Source organism: Macaca thibetana, chromosome 6, assembly GCF_024542745.1.
Source record: "Macaca thibetana thibetana isolate TM-01 chromosome 6, ASM2454274v1, whole genome shotgun sequence".
In the NCBI taxonomy this organism is placed as follows: Eukaryota; Metazoa; Chordata; class Mammalia; order Primates; family Cercopithecidae; genus Macaca; species Macaca thibetana.
This window is the reverse complement of record NC_065583.1, coordinates 31,400,312-31,416,288: the sequence shown is the minus strand read 5'-3', so window position 1 is coordinate 31,416,288 and position 15,977 is coordinate 31,400,312. Positions and strand designations below refer to the sequence as shown.

The 15,977-nt window shown below is 54.1% G+C and overlaps 1 protein-coding gene across 1 annotated transcript in view; it reads right to left on the bottom strand.

The window, feature by feature from the left end:
• Positions 1-6,732, bottom strand: part of PDGFRB (platelet derived growth factor receptor beta) — a 42,246-nt gene extending 35,514 nt beyond the window's left edge. The window contains exon 1 of the mRNA XM_050793629.1: positions 6,188-6,732. The gene's annotated coding sequence lies outside the window, so the exon portion shown is untranslated. The remainder of the gene's footprint in view (positions 1-6,187) is intronic.
• Positions 6,733-15,977: the final 9,245 nt, after the last annotated feature.

The following is a 15,977-nucleotide window of genomic DNA, read 5'->3' as shown; positions in this document are numbered from 1 at the left end:
ATTTAGTGGGAGGCTGTGGATTAGGATGGGGACAGTGGAGGCAGCAAGGCTGCTTTTGGGGATGAAGCCGTCCCAAACCCAGCCTGAACTCCCTGGCAGGACCAGCTACATAATTTGTGGGGCAAGCACAAAATGGAAATGCAGGGCTCTTTGTTAAAAATTATTAACAATTTCAAGATGATGACTGCAGAGCATTAAACCAAACACAGGCCCTTCTAAGCATGGGGCCCTCAGGAGGATGAGTGCTCATGAAGTCATCTCTGTGCCCTGGACTAAAGAGGAGGCCATCTGTCTGTCTCCATCCATTTATCCATCCATCCATCCATCCATCCATCCATCCACCCACCCACCAATCCATTTATGCATCTCTACATGCATTTATTTGTCTAGTGACCATTTCACTATCCATTCAGCAGATAGGCCCCGGGTTGGAAACTGATAAGGACACAAATACAGGTGAGATGGGAGCCACCCACAGTCCACCAGGTCACACCTGCACCTTCAATGCTCTGGGTCAGGAGGGGCCAGGGCTTCTGTGACATGTTTAGAAAGCTGAGCCTTGCCCCTCTAGGGCTAACTGGAAACCCCACCCCACCCTATACCCAGTGAGGCTCAGCCTCAGAAGTGGAGAAGCTGGTGGTGTCACTGCCCTTGGGTTTCCACTTCTCAGAAGGGAAGGTAACAGCAGCAGCAAAGAGGATGTAGTAAAACAGCCACAAGAAGCACGGCAGGAACTTTCAGGGGCTAAGGGCAGAGCTGGATGGACCTCTGGGGGTCACTAAGCTTCTCCCTTGGCTTCTCCCCACTTTATTATAAGAGGAAACTATGATTAGAATGAAGAAGTCATGTGGCCAAAGGCTCGGGGGTCCAGCAAACCACCCAGCAAGATTCCCATCTCTTGTTGGGATGGCTTTGCTCCTTTTCAGCCCGTACTCTGTCCAGAGAGACCTGGAGGCTGAGCCCTGAACCACAGAGGTGGAGCTGGGTCTCTCCAGGCCTTCAGAGAGATGGGAAAGACCCAGTACCTGTGGTGGAGCAAAGGCAAGCCCAGGTCCCAGGCTCAGCGTCATCACCAATGATCTGCACGGACCTTATGTGCAACCCCTCCCGTCTCTGGACCTTAGTTCCCATCCATACAATAAAGCAGTTGAATCAGGTGACCCCCAAAAGTCCTTTTCATCTCTGACACTCCGGAACTTTCAGACCCCCTGACCCTCCCAAGGGACAGCCCTCTCCATCACAGGGCGGAGAAGCTGGTACCTCTGGCAGATAAAAGGTTCTGGGCACCTGAAACATCAAATAGCCCTGATGTGAACTGAGGAGAGGAGAGGATTTTCATTCGGTTAAAGCAATACACCTTGATTTTCAGTCTCCTGCACCAGGCTGGGGGTGGGCTGCCCCAGGAAGCATCTGGTGGATGTGGGCGTCGGGCGCAGGGCGGGCTCTGGGGCCAGGGCTTGGAGATTCAGGAAGTCTTTATCCTGAGAATCTGTGCCTGAGGGCTCAGGAGGGATGTGAGGTGGGCTTCTACACTGGAAGCAACAAGTATGCGAATTTCACACCCACTCCCACCAGAGGTAGGTCCCTGCGTCCATTCCTCCCCTCACCTCTGGATCCCATCACTCATCTGGGCCCAAGTCTTGCTTCCTCTTGAAATTAGAGCATATGAGGTTCGAAAACTCAGCACTGGAAGAGACCTAAGGGTTACAGCATCCACACACAGCCCCTAGTGGGCCCACCTCTCCGACCCTCCCTGCTCAGTATCCCAGGAAAATGGGCATGTGGGCTCTGTGGGAGCCCTCTGAGCTCCCCAAGAAACTGAGCACGTTAAGGGGCCACACTAATCGTCAGAAAGTTCCTCCTTGTTATTGCAGGTTAAAGTTTTCCATTAGTGATCATCGATCCTGACCTCCTTCTGTAATGTGTAGAGAAAGGGTAAGAAAAAAACCCTTTCATTGTGAAGTTAAATATGCATGATCCCTGAGTACACAGCAAGGCTTGTGCAGCTGCCAATCTGGGCTGGCGTGGCTTGGAATCCTGAAATTGTTGTAGAGCTGAAAGAAAGCTTTACCATCATCTGGGTCAACCTCCTTGTTTGACTGATGGGAAAACTGAGGCCCCAAGAGGGAACGCCTTGTGCACAGTCCCATAGGGTTCTAAAGTCTGATGACTACCTCTGGAATGCTGAGGGCCCCCACAGCTGAGGCACATTCTCAGGGTTTACACTGGATCCCCAGGGGCATCCCAGGCCCCATCCAGCCTCTCATCAAGGGGATCTGGAGTCAGAAACACCCAGGTGCAAATCCCAGCTCTGCCACTTCTGAGCTGTGGGACTTTAGGCAACTGACTCTGCGCACTTTCTCATCTGTAAAATGGGGAGAGTTTAGCCGGGCGCGGTGGCTCACGTCTGTAATCCCAGCACTTTGGGAGGCTGAGGTGGGCGGATCACCTGAGGTCAGGTAGTTCGAGACCAGCCTGGCCAACATAGTGAAACCCTATCTCTACTAAAAATACAATAATTAGCCAGGCATAGTGGCAGGCACCTATAATCCCAACTGCTTGGGAGGCTGAGGCAGGAGAATCACTTGAGCCTGGGAGGCGGAGGTTGCGGTGAACCAAGATCGCACCATTGCACTCCAGCCTGGGCAACACAGTAAGACTCCATCTAAAAAAAAAAAAAAAAAAAAAAAATGTGGGAAGAGTTTATAGATCTAATTCTGCGGTTGCTGTGAAGGTTAAATTTTTTTTTTTTTTTTTTTTGACAGAGTCTTGCCCTGTCGCTCAGGCTCACTGCAATCTCCGCCTCCTGGGTTCAAGCGATTCTAGTGCCTCAGCTTCCCAAGTAGCTGGGATTACAGGTGCATGCATCACATCCAGCTAATTTTTGTATTTTTAGTAGAGATGGGGTTTCACCATATTGGCCAGGCTTGTCTCAAACTCTTGACTTAGGGTGATCCACCCGCCTCGGTCTCCCAAAGTGCTAGGATTACAAGTGTGAGCCACCGTGCCCAGCCTTGATGGTTAAATTAATCCAGTATTTATTAAGAACATCCTGAATGCCCCGCATGTTCCAAGAGCTGAGGAATACAGCAGCAACTCTGAGGTAACGATGTAAAGCACAATTGAAGTAGACACAGAAAGTACTAAGAACAGGTTGGTTCCTGTTATATAATCCTGCTCGCACTGCTTCCTAGCTGAGGTGCCACAAACCCTGACCCTGGGAAGGGGCCCAACACCCCTTCCCTTCCCTCCTAACACTGTGGGTCAGAAGACAGGGGGCACTGAAAAAAGATTCCCATTCCAAGGACCCACTGCCCACTGGGTTCTGAATCATATGCAAGAAATGGGTGGGCATTTCAGAAGAGCTTTTCATCCCTTTCTCCCTCCCCACTGCACTGAGCAGCAGCCTGTTCTGAGCAAATGCCCAGAGCACCCTCCTTTAGCCTAGGAGGCGGCTGGTCTCAGAGTCAGACTGTGGCCCGTGCCTGGAGGATGGACACGGATCTTTGGAACGTACATGGTGTCCAGGTCCCTTCCATAGGCAGAGCCTTTTGTAGATTGTGGACTAATTTCATAACCAAGTGTTCCAATGCAGGAGGCTGGGAGAACAGTGGCTCTCCCAGTCGGTGGCCAGAGGTCCAGCTGTGAAGTGCAGGAACTGTGGTAAGCACCTTGCCAATGCTGTTGTCTCAGGGAGCCCACACACAGTCCTGCTGCTCACGGACAAGGAGATTGAGGCCCAGAGAGGCAAGGTGTTGCCCCAGGGTCACACAGTCAGCCAGAAACTGGCTCGGGGTCAGTGCATAGTCATCTGATGCCCAAGCCTGGTGCTGTTTACCCACAGCACTCGCTGCCTTCCAGCTGTGGAAGGCGCCCAGAGTTGGGATGTGGGGGGTCTGAGGTTAGCCACACGGTGGATTTGTATCAAGCCAGGGCAAGCACTGGGTCTCCTGACTCTGGATCCACGGTGCTTTCCGCTGCCTGTCCCACATCTGCGGGCAATTATAAGTCCCAGCTCTTCTTCCCACAGAGGAGGGGGGCTGCTGATAACTGCTGTCTGGGAGGAGGGTGCTGACCAGATGGTCTCCTTCCTCTCTCAGGACTAAGCCAGGGTCTGGGCAGACCTTGGAGCAGTCAGACCTGAGGCTGCACTTTCTGCTGGAGAAGGTGCTGAAGCCAGGAGCAGGCTCTGCAGGAGGTCGGAGATTCTTCCCTCTGACTAGGAGCTTCCCGGAGAGCACGAGGTAAGCCTTTAGAGTCAGGCAGACTTCAGCCTAAACACCACCTCGACTCACCGTATGGCCCTGGGAAAGTCACTTAGCCTCTCCAGACCTCAGCTTCCTCATCTACAAAAAGGAGGTAGTAACACTGATTTCAAAAACTTGCCATGAGGACTCCAAGGTGTGTGAGGTACCAGGCTCTATGCCTGCATAAGGTAGGTGTTCAGGGACTGTATGTCCCTGAAGGCTATGGCTTTTGGGTCTCCCGCTTGGAGACAGGGGAGGACTGTGTGACTTCAGAACTTGTCACTAGAAGCCTCTGTGCAATCAGGAGGTCACAGAGGGAAGCAGACATACTCCTCCCTGCTTGCAATGGAGAAATGCCGCCTGGAGGAGCCACACGATGTCCTGGAAGGGCACCTGTGAGAAGGCTGGAGGCCTGAGTTCTAGTCTCACACTTGGGAGCAGAAGGTCTTCAGTGAGCTCCCCCTTCCTTTCACCAGGACACTTTCTCAGTCCCACTGCCTATCCAGGGCTGGGCACTGGGGGCAGAGCACAGGATGCGGAAACCTTAAACCTTTCCCCAGCAGAAAGTGCAGCCTCAGGTCTGCTGCTGGGGCCTGAACAATCTCTGATGAACAAACAGAACATAAACAGATCACCAACAGGGGAGGGCCAAGTAACATGGATTCAGCACAAAGTGCATGGCTAGCACTTGGAAGACAGGAAGAACCTGGGAAGGCTGCCTGGAAGAGGTGGAGTATGGAATATCCCTGAAAGAAAAGTGATGAGGAAGGGCATTCCAGGAAGGGGGAAGAGGGAGGGCAAATGCCCACAAGCAGGATGGTGTGCATTCCTTCTGGGAATTCTGGGATCTGACTGGCAGGAACAAAAGGCCCAAGTCTGGAGTAATGGGGCACAAGGAGATTACAGCCTCTCCAGGTTGTGCCACTTACTAGCTGTGTGGTTACAGTTATGTGGCTGCCTGAGCCTCAGATTCCTCATGTATAAAACGGAGGTAAAAACAGTCACTGCCTCTGGGGTTGCTGGTGAGCATTACATGAGATCAGTCTCATAAAGCACTCAGCACAGTCGCGGCGTGCAGTAAGTGTCAAGCAGTGGCAGCCTCTGTTAGGAGCTGGGAGTTTCTCCAGGCACTGGGGAGCCATAGGCAGATCCTGGGCAGGGAAGTGGTGTGATCGGATTTATGCTTTAGAATGGCATGGGGAAGGGGTAGAGTCCAGAAGGAGGGAGGACAACGAGGAGGCCTGAGCAGCTGCCTGGGACCAAAGGAAATGGCCCACTGGCTGATCCCTTCTTCACAGAGGAGCCCCCCCAGATCTGACAATCAGGTCCCAGCCCCCAGTCCCCAGCCCCAGCAGCATGACCGCTAAGGGGTTGCCATGGCCCCCCATCACCCTTGAACTTTCCTAGCCCTCAAACTTTTCTAGCTGCTGGGGGTTTAGAAGGATATCTTAGGAATCTAGAAAATTTGCAAATCCATTTGAATCCCCAAAGGTTGCCTGGTGGCTGACTGGCCTAAAGCCAGACTGATTCTTAGAAACAAGGCTTGGGCCGAGGAACAGCGGCTATGGTCCTGAGGTCCCCAGTCCCCGCTTTCTGTGTACCCTTCTCCCAATTCCCCTCTCCTGCTCCTCCCAGCTCTCCCCACTCCCCATTGACTGTGCTGTGATTTGGAGGCCCCCACTCAGCGCCCAGAAACCCCTGAGAGTTTTTGATGAAGGCAGGGGCAGCAGGGATGATGAGGTGGAGGCCACTCACCCCAGAGCAGGGGAAAGGAGAAAACTGGCTCCTCCAACCCTGACATCACCCAGTCTCCCAGCCTCCTCTCATCTGGTTTTATTAAAAATGTCTTCCTTTTTTTTTTTTTGCCTACTCAAAGAGATGTAGGCTAGGGCAAAGGGACAGGGCATGGGGCTGGGGTTCCCACTTTTTCCAGTGCTTACCTTGCTGCTGATGGCTTCTGGTGTGGGCAGAGTTCCAGGCTCTGGACAGTCACCCCCTCCAGGAAGTCCTCCTTACTGCCCTCTGCCTGTTATCAAGTTTGGAGTTTCTGTTATCAGAAAGACTGCTGGTCCCAGAGTGGGTAACAGCTGGGTAGAAGGCCAGGCAGGACCGTTGCAGGCTCCTGAAGGCTCAGGAGAACGGAGGGATGGAGGGAGGGGACTGCTGCAGGGAAGAGGAGCGGCCCAGCTTCGCCTCACTCCCCAAGCATCCTTCGGGAGGAGCAGAGCCGCCAGAGGGGCCGCCCTGGGTCTGGCTGTCTGCGTTGGGCAGGGCGAGCGCAGGCTGCTGCTGGGCAGCTGGGCTGAGGGGCCGGCTCTCTCCTCCTCGTTGTTGATCTCCTCTCTGGCTCCAAGTTGCTCACAGAGCGATCCTGGGTCCCAGATAGGGCGGGCAGTCACTGCTGGCTGCTGGCAGCCTCAGGAGCTCACACCACTGTGGGCTTCCATGCCCCACCCCGCCTTCCCCCGCCACTTTGGGGGAAAGGCTGCAGGGCGGCTTCTGATTGGCCCGGCTGGGAGAAGGGGGGCGGTGGGGCAGGGAGGGTGGACGCGTGCGTCTGTTTTCAATTTCAGGGTTTTTTTCCCCCTCTCTCTTTCTTTTCCCCCAAGTTTCTTGTTTTTCTTCTTTTCCCTCTGCTTACTCCCTCCTGTCGCCCGTTCTCTCAGGATGTGAGGGGATGCTTAAAAATTCCACAGCCCACGCCAGCCGCCAGCCGCTGAGTCACTTTTGTCAAAGAGTGGCCTGGACCCCACTTGCCCGATGCCCATCTCGGGTGGCTGCCTCCCCTTGCCATGGCACCCAGGGAGAGTCATATCTCAGTGCCTCAGTTTCCCCATCTGTAAAGGAGACTGATCATCTCTGTGGTTGATTCAGTCAACCTTCATTCATTGAGCAAGCATACTGAGTGCTTACTATGTTCTAACACTGTACTGAGTGCCGGGAACAGAGCAAGACATGGTCCTGACCTCAGAAGCACCCAGGCTAGTGAGCGAGATATTCACTGGGCAAGCAGGTGTCCGGTGGGCAGACAGGAGGCTGGCAGTGCATTTAGAGGGACCCTTAATGGAGGCCTGAGAGAATCAGAGAGCACTGCTGAGAAGAGGTGACATGGAGGAGACGGAAAGATCCTCCAAGATGATCAGCCATTTTTCAGAAGGACAAACCAAGGCCCAGGAGTGAATTGGCACAGAGAGGGAACGTGATTTGGTCAAGGTCATCCAGCACAGATCGGATATCTCTGGGTATTGACAGATACATTCCTTTTCGCGTCTCAAAGCCCCTGGGGTGTAAGGAGAGGATTATTTACCCCATTTTATAGATGGGGACACTGAGGCCCAGAAGAGCAAAATAAGCTTCCCAAGCTTACACAGCAATGACAGAGCTGGGGCAGAACTAGGTCTCATGAGTCACATGATGGAAGAGACATAAGTCATCTGACCTCCACCCAAGACCCCCATTCCAGTGTAGATGAACCCCCTGCCCTGCTTTCTTCCTAGGTTCCCCCTGTGGCTCTTTCATTCAGTCACTCAACAAGATACTTTTGAGGATCTGTTTTGTTCCGTTTCCCTTCTCTGGCTCTTCTTTCCCACCAGGGTCTGCCAAGACTCCTCCAGTTCCCCCGGCTGGATCTCTTCTTCCATGCTTAGCCTCTCAGATCAGAAGACATCTCCAGTTACAGACTCCTAACCCTCAGATGCCAAAGGGCATTATTTTAGAAGGGCATATAGAGTGGGCTCACCACCCCTGCTCCCACTACTGTACACACGGGGTAACTGAATTCCAGAGGGTGAAGAAAGGTGTCCCAGGTGACACAGGTAGAGGCCGGCTCTGCCCTCCTTCCACTCTCCCCTCTGCACCGCTAAGTCTTTCCTCCTCAGCTTCCCCCAGGCCCCTGTTCACAGAGCAGGGGATTTGCCTGAGCTGGGATTCCATGCCCACCACAGTCAACAATCTTGCAATCATTTCTTGGTCTAGTCCCAGTCGGGATTGCCCAGCAGAGCATCTGGGCTGGACCATACGGAAGGAGGAGTGTTCTCAGACTGGCTCCCTGCCACGGGTTGGGGACCAAAAGAGTACCCCAAGAGAGGGGCCCTGGCCAGGTATTTGTGGCAGCAAGGTCGTAGGGGAATGTGAAAAGATCCTACAGGCCACAAGGTCAGGCTTGCACAGGGATTTCTTGTGCCCAAAGACTCCGTCAGAAATTTATGACTCCCCTCCTAGCATCTGCCTGGGCCATTCACCTGTGAAGCCTTGGCTGACCCTCTGCAGCCTGGCCAGCCTGGAGGAAGCCAGGAGACACACCAACCCCTAATCCCCAAAGAAGCTAGTCTGGGAGTCAGAAGACCCAGCCACAGACTTATTGGGAGACCTTGAATAGGTCCCTTGCCCTTCCTGAGCCTCAGTTTCCCTATCTGTGCATAGCAGGTGTGGACTCACTATGCTACAAGGCCCTTGGGATGGTCTGTCTGCAATTTCCCTTAGAGCAGGACTCTAGTAAGGGAGAGGAGGTTGGTGGGCCCTACGGCAGGGGTACAGCTGGGGGCCAGAGATGCAGCACAGAGGGGAGGGGCAGTTGGCGGTGGCTCCCCTGAGAAGCTGGCGGCCTCCGGTTTCCGGCCAGCCCAGCCGTCCTGAGGCCCATCTGGAATTACTTAGCCCCTACCACCATTAACCCTTGGTGGGCACCAGGACTGTCATTCCTCTTCTCAACTGAGATATGGGTGGGAGGCGCAGAGCTATAGGGAGCACCCCAGGGCACTCGCCAAGGACAGGACAATTGAGGCAAAAGTGTCATGATTGAGAGAGGAGGTTGGAAAGCTACAGATAGAGCTGGGTTTGAATCCCAGCTGCTCCAGTTTCAAGCTACATGAGCTTAGGCAAGTCACTTAAACTCCTGGGCCTTGGTTTCCTCCTCTGGAAAATGGAGATAAGTCAAAGACTCTTCGATTTGTACAAAGGACTTAGTACATTGCCTGGAAGTGTTATTACTGAAATAGTGAGTTCCCTCATTCGAGCAGCATTTCATCACTGTGTCTCCCTGGGCCAAGCCCTCCCTCTTCTGGGTCTTGCATTCCCCTTGTGCACTCTGCCTTCAGGGGCAATGGACAGGGCACATGAGCAGTGCAGCATCATCACCCTGGGGTGGTCAGCGTGGCCCCCCGCCCCACTGTGGACAGGATAAGCTATGAGCATCCTCACACCTGCCCAGATATGGGGAGCCCAGTACAGCCTTGGACAAGGCTGTCTTGGGGAAGGTTGGGCTGAGAGTGGGTGGGCAGAGCATGGAATATGGGGAGCCCTGCCTGAGGTGGACTGGGATGGGGTGCAGTGGGAGAGGGGGGCTCTGGGCCTTAGCGTTCCACACCACCCTCCCCCACAGCACAGTGGCACACTCAAGAGTTAAATGTCTGGACTCTGATGTTGGCAGCTCCAACCCAGCTCCACCACTTCCCAGCCATGTGACGCTGGGCAATGATATTACCTGAGCTCTCTGAGCCTCAGTACCTTCAACTGTGAAATGGGGACACACGTGCCTACCTCACGGGGTTGTGAGAGACCTGAATAAGCCATGCCCACAGGCATTTTGTCTAGCCCTCAAGCAAAACAAGAAAGTGCCACAAAAGGTGACTGATCCAGCCGGTACAGTGGTTCACGCCTGTAATCCTAGCACTTTGGGAGCCTGAAGCCGGCAGATCACCTGAGGTCGGGAGTTTGAGACCAGCCTGGCCAACATGGAGAAACCCCATCTCTACTAAAAATACAAAATTAGCTGGGTGTGGTGGCGCATGTCTGTAATCCCAGCTACTCGGGAGGCTGAGGCCGGAGAATTGCTTGAACCCGGGAGGCAAACGTTGCGGTGAGCTGAGATCGCACTATTGCACTCCAGTCTGGGCAACAAGAGTGAAACTCCATCTCAAAAAAAAAAAAAAAAAAAAAAAGGTGACTGATCCTCAGGTGTTACCAAGAGCTGCTATCATAGAAGTCCACCATCAGGGCTGGAGGGAAGCTCACCAACATGCTCATTTCACAGCCGGTATGACTGAGGCCAGTGATGGAAAGGAACTTGTGCAAGGCCTTGTGATGTGTCAGCCACAGACTGGGACCGGAACCTCGGCTTTCTGTCTAGACTCATAGGCCCATGCTCTTCCCCAGAGGAGGGAACCAGGCTGAACAGACCCCTGTGCTAAGACCCACCCACACTTGTCAGAGCCAGAGCGGAAGCTGCAGCTCTCAGTGGGGCAGGGGGAGGGAACCGGAAAGGGAGCCTGAGTGGGAGAATTCCCAGGAGGCTGCTCAGTCCTCACTCAGGCAGGCCAGCGGCCACCACATCTGGCTCTCCCACGCTCCCGGTTCTGCCCCCACTCCCAGGCTCCCCAGGCAGGGTTATGGGGTGGGGGAGGGGTGATAAGGAAGCAGCACACACATCCCAGGCGCTAACACAGTCATCTTAGATGTCAGGGCCCTAAGATGTGTCCCTTCTGCTGGCATGGAAACTGAGGCCCAGAGAGTGGAGGGAACTCATCTGAGGTTCACAGTTGGGGTGAGGGAAGCTAGAATACAGGACTCCTGATCCCCAGCCCAGATCCTTCCACCCATGCGTGCCCTGAGCGGAGCAGGTAGATCCTTGTGCCTGTGGCTGGGGAGCCAGAGGGGCACAGAGTGGGAACTGTCCCCCTACCTCCTGGACACTCAGTGTAGTGGCTTTCTGAGTGGGCAAAAGACCAGTGGGGGCCTTGGGCCACATTCCCTCCCTAGATTCCTAGGACTGTCTTACTGAGCCGGACTGTAGCCACCGAGGCCTGCCAGGATCCCAGGAGATAAAGGCTTCAAGACACTGCCCGTTCAGCCTCTCCCCGCCCCCTTGCTGGCCTCCCTTTCAGTGCCCCAGGACCGTGGGCAACTGAAGTGTGTTCGTCTGGTACACGCAGAGGGCTCACAGATCCCTGGAGGAGCAGGGCCCTCACCCTCACTGGATGTGCTGGCTCCTAAGGTCCGGAGAGCGCCAGAACCTTTTTGAGGGCACACAGCAGGCTTACAGTGGGGCCTCTCCATCTAACATCCAGTTATTACTAAGATAACTGTTTCTCCAACCATCCATCCATGTGATAGAAGTTAACTGAGGACCTACTATGTACCCTGTCCTCCTGTCCTCACAGAGTTCACAAGCAGACACCAAGGAAACCACAAATTAATAATATTAAATTGTGATGAGTGCGATGAAAGAGACAGAGAGAATGATGAGCCGGGTGGATGGGAGTTCTTGCTCAGGTACAGTAGGACTTCTGTGGGGAGGAAACAGGCCTGTGAGGCCACACACATGCAGGAGTAGGAACAGTGTTCCAGGCAGGGGGAAAAGCATTTGCAAAAGCTTGGAGGCCAGAGAGATCTTGATGTGTTTGAACAAAGAGAAAAGAATGGTTGAGGCAGAGAGCGGGCAGAGTGGGGTAGAAGGTTGGAGAGGCGGTCATTGGCCAGGCATCAGGGCTTTGTGGGCCCGAGGGAGTCTGACTTTTATCCTGAGGGTCAGTAGGGGCCACTGCAGGATTTTAAACAGGGAACTGATGAGACCAGGTCACCAAGGTGCACTGAGGAGGATGTACTAAAGAGGGCAGGAGGGAGGCAGGGGACGAGTGTGGAGGCTGCAGTGGCCGATCATGAACTGAGCGCTGCGTGCACACACACCCCTGCTCCGTGCTTCCCCCAACTCTTTATCCACCTGAGAGGCTGCAGGAATGCATCTCAACAGGGAGTCTGGGCTTCGGGGTCCCAGCCTGTGTGTGGCCACTTGACTCATGGTATGGCCCTTTTCCTTCCCCGGCCTCTGTATCCTCTGAACAGTGGGTCACACACAGTGCTCCTCTGATAAGGACATCTATGCCCTGGGCCTCTGGTTCTAGCATGTCCTCTGCTACCTAAGTGTCTGTGTCCTGGGGTCTGCCACGCTTCCCTACACCTCTGTTTCCCTAGGACAATCAGTGCCGTCTGGGCATTACTGAGACAAGGCAACAACTGTCTGGCGAGTCCTCCAGCAGTACCCAGGAGTGCCAGCAGGTGGCGCCCCCAGCCCCTGGAGGGGTAGGAGGAGAAGAAAGGCATTGGGAGGAGAGAGGCTTCTGGAAGGCAAAGATGCCTCACAGGAGCCCCCCTCCCTCCCCGCATCTGTCCCTACCTGGAGGTGGGCGGGGCAGGAATTAAGATCCCCCATTCTGAGGTGGAAGCAGGGACTCAGAGAGAGGAGTTAACGTGTCCAAGGTCACAGAGCGAGACTGAGGCTTGGCTGGGACGGGCCCCCAGTCCAAAGCTCTTGGACTACAGTCCAGAGAGAACTTCAAGAAGCTGGCGGTGCGGCGCAGTGGGCCTAACACTGGCCCTGGTGCCCACCAACTTCTCTTAGGCAAACTATTTCCAACAGAAAGCTGAGCCCAGAAACTTGTCTCTTCTAGGGCCATAAACCTGATTGAAAAACCAAGTTATCACTAAGATCTTTATGAGGCCATCAGCTCTGTGCCCCACCCCAGGAGGCCCTGGCTGGGTGTGTGAGAGCAGCCTGTAGGGAGGGCTTCCAGGGGGAAGAGGGGCCTACCCGGGAGCCAGAAGAAGGAGGGGTCCAATAAACAGCCACTCCCAGGGGCAGGGGATGTCAGAGAGGAAGAGGCTGCCCACAAGACAGGGTAGACAGGGCCTTCTCCACGCACAGAGCCACACTGGACTGCTATTCCAGTCCCAGTGAGCACAGGGGGAGACTGAGGCCCAGGGGCTCAGGGTCACAAGGCGAGTCAGAAGCCAAGGTGGGAAGACCTGCAATTTCAGACTCCCAGCCTGGGTCATTTAAACAAGGTTACAGTGTCCTGGTTGGAGGGAAACTGGCGGTGCCACATCAGGGCTGGCTCAGGACTTCTACAGGGGGGTCCACCTAGGGGTGAGGGCGAAGGGAGAGCAGAGGCTTTTTTGCATGAAGAAGTCAGAAGAGGAAGAGGAACCAGCTATTTGTTTAAGCAAAATCCCAACTAACAAACTAGGGGGCAGGGAGGCACACACAGCTCACTATCCTGGCAGCGGGGGCCAGACGTAGAAGAAAGAAAAACTTTAGCTGGGCATGGTGGCTCACACCTGTAATCTCAGCACTTTGGGACGCCAAGGTGGATGGATCACCTGAGGTCAGGAGTTCGAGACCAGCCTGACCAACATGGAGAAACCCCGTGTCTACTAAAAATATAAAATTAGCTGGGCATGGTGGCAGACACTTGTAATCCCAGCTACTTGGGAGGCTGAGGCAGGACAATCGCTTGAACCCAGGAGGCGGAGGCTGCAGTGAGCCGAGATTGCTCCACTGCACTCCAGCCTGGGCAACAAGGGTGAAACTCTGTCTCAAAAAAAAAAAAAAGAAAGAAAGAAAGAGAGAGAGAGAAAGAAAGAAAGAGAGAAAGAAAGAAAGAGAAAAACTTCCAGCTAGGACATTGACTTCTGTGTGACTTCAGGCAGGTGACTTCACTTCTCTGAGCTCCAGCTTCCTCCCCTGCAAAATTGGGCTAACAATCAACCCCACCTCATTGTGCTACTGTGAGGAGGAACTGAGATAACACATGCAAAGGGCTTGACATGATGCCTGGCACTTAGTAAATGCTTAATACATAGCAGTGCTATTGTTGTTGTTATTATTACTCCAGCAAAATGTCAAGGGCCAAACCCTGAAATCTCAGAGAGAACTGAGCTAGGAGTCAGAAAGCCCAGTACACGGGAATCCACAGGAAGGGTGGGGGCCCAACCCAGGATGTGTCCGTGGAGTGGGAGGGACATCCACCCTGGGAGGGCACACTACTGAGGGGACCACAGAGCAGCTGGAGGGGCTCCCCAGGTCTTGGGGGTCCCTGGCTCTGCCCTCTGCCTGATCAGGAAAACAGTCTTTGCTCTGCTGGGAAAGGACTGCCGCTTTGGCCCCCAGCTCTCAGCTACCACCTAGTCCTGGCCACCATCTCCACCACTCCTGGACCCCTGCCCGGCTTCCTGCTGCTCTCTGGCGCCCCGCCTCTCCTCTGGCTCATTCTCCACACACCAGCCACAGCTGTCTTCCCGCCACTGCCCTCGGCCACTCTAACCCCTACATAATACCCTTCCACACCCTCATCAGGCTTGTCCCACCAGGGCCTGCTCTGTCCCTTGCCGGACTCCTCTCTTGCCTCTACCACTCCAGACTGGCCTTTCAGTGCTAGGAGAACAAGTGTCCCCTCGGCCCTCAGGGCCTCTGTTCATACTGACCCTTGACCCCTGCCGCCCTTCCCCACTCCCCAGGGCCTTGACTCACGTGTCACTTCCTCCTGCAAGGCTTCCCTGACTCCTCCCTCTGGGTCAAATCTCCCTATTCCTGGCCCTTGCCAAGATGTAACTTTACCTTTGTTTGTGATTATTTGATTCATACCTGTCCACCCCTGCCAGACCCCAACTGTAAGTACTGCAAGGGCAGGGCCTCACTCAGTACCTAACATAGTGTCAGCACAAAGGAGATGTGTTAATGCATATTTTTCAAATGGATAAATACATAAAGAAATGAATTTGTATGCCTTTCCAACCTTTAAGCCTACCATTTAGGCCTGACAGAACATACTCTTGAAAGTAGAGGGCACCTAGAGAGCACCCTTCCGCCAGGATAGACATCCTTTCCCCAGCATCCCTAACGTGAGACTGACCTCCAGCAGTCACTTACATACCTCCTGTGATGATGAGCTCACTCTCTCTCATGACAGCCCATTTCCTGACAGATGGCCCCTAACAGAGCACTTTCCTACATATGGGTGGGCTGAAATCCACATCTGTGGCCTGCAGCTTCCTCCCTGAGGTCCCAAGGCTGCCCTGTCTTCCTCCCCAGACTCACACCCCACTCCAGGTCTTCTCTTCCTGCAGTCCAAGCAGTCCCTGTTCTCTCAGCTCAGGAAGTGGAGTTCAGTCCTCTTGGGCCTCTTCTCCCTCCTCTGTGTACTTGCCAATTTCCCACCAATACCTTGAAAACTTGAGTCCTAAGCAGAGCCCAGAGCTCCAGATGACTTCTGAGAAACATTTCAGCACTGCATCCACTTCCTGACCTGGGAAAGTGGGATCTTCCCTGCTGAGGCAGCCATGTGCTCATCTGTGTCATGTGCTGATCTGCACACATGTGGACAGCCATGTGCTCCCGCAAGGTAGCCAAGGGCTCCGCCCGGTCAGCAATAGCCAGGATCTCCCTTCCCCTCTCCTACAAGCAGCCTTCATTTTGCTGCAAACACTGGGCACTACTCCTTTCCTTTCTGAGCCTCAATGCTTCTACCTGGGCAATGGAAAGGGTTCCTCTGAGCAGGAAGCGGAGGGAGCCCTGTGCTGGCTGAGTCTCCGGCTCTATCACGTATCAGAGCTCCAGAAGAGCAAGAGTCTCACCAGGGCCAGCTTCCTGGGCGGGTCACCATTGCAGTCACACAGAGCCCAGTGTGTGGAAGCGCCCCGGGCTCAGGTGAATGCTCTGCTGCCACCATCCTGAAATCTTTAATCATTTTCGAACAAGGGACCTTATATTTTTTTATTTTGCTCCAGGCCTGGCAAATTATGTCCTGATCCCGAAACATCTGCCCAGCCCTGAGACGATACCTACCAGCCCCCAGCTAATATGGTGACCCAAGAGAGAGACAGGTTGAACAGATAAGACCCTGATTCTGACCTTCTTCGGGGGACCACACATCCCTGCACAATGAGAGGAACCCAGGA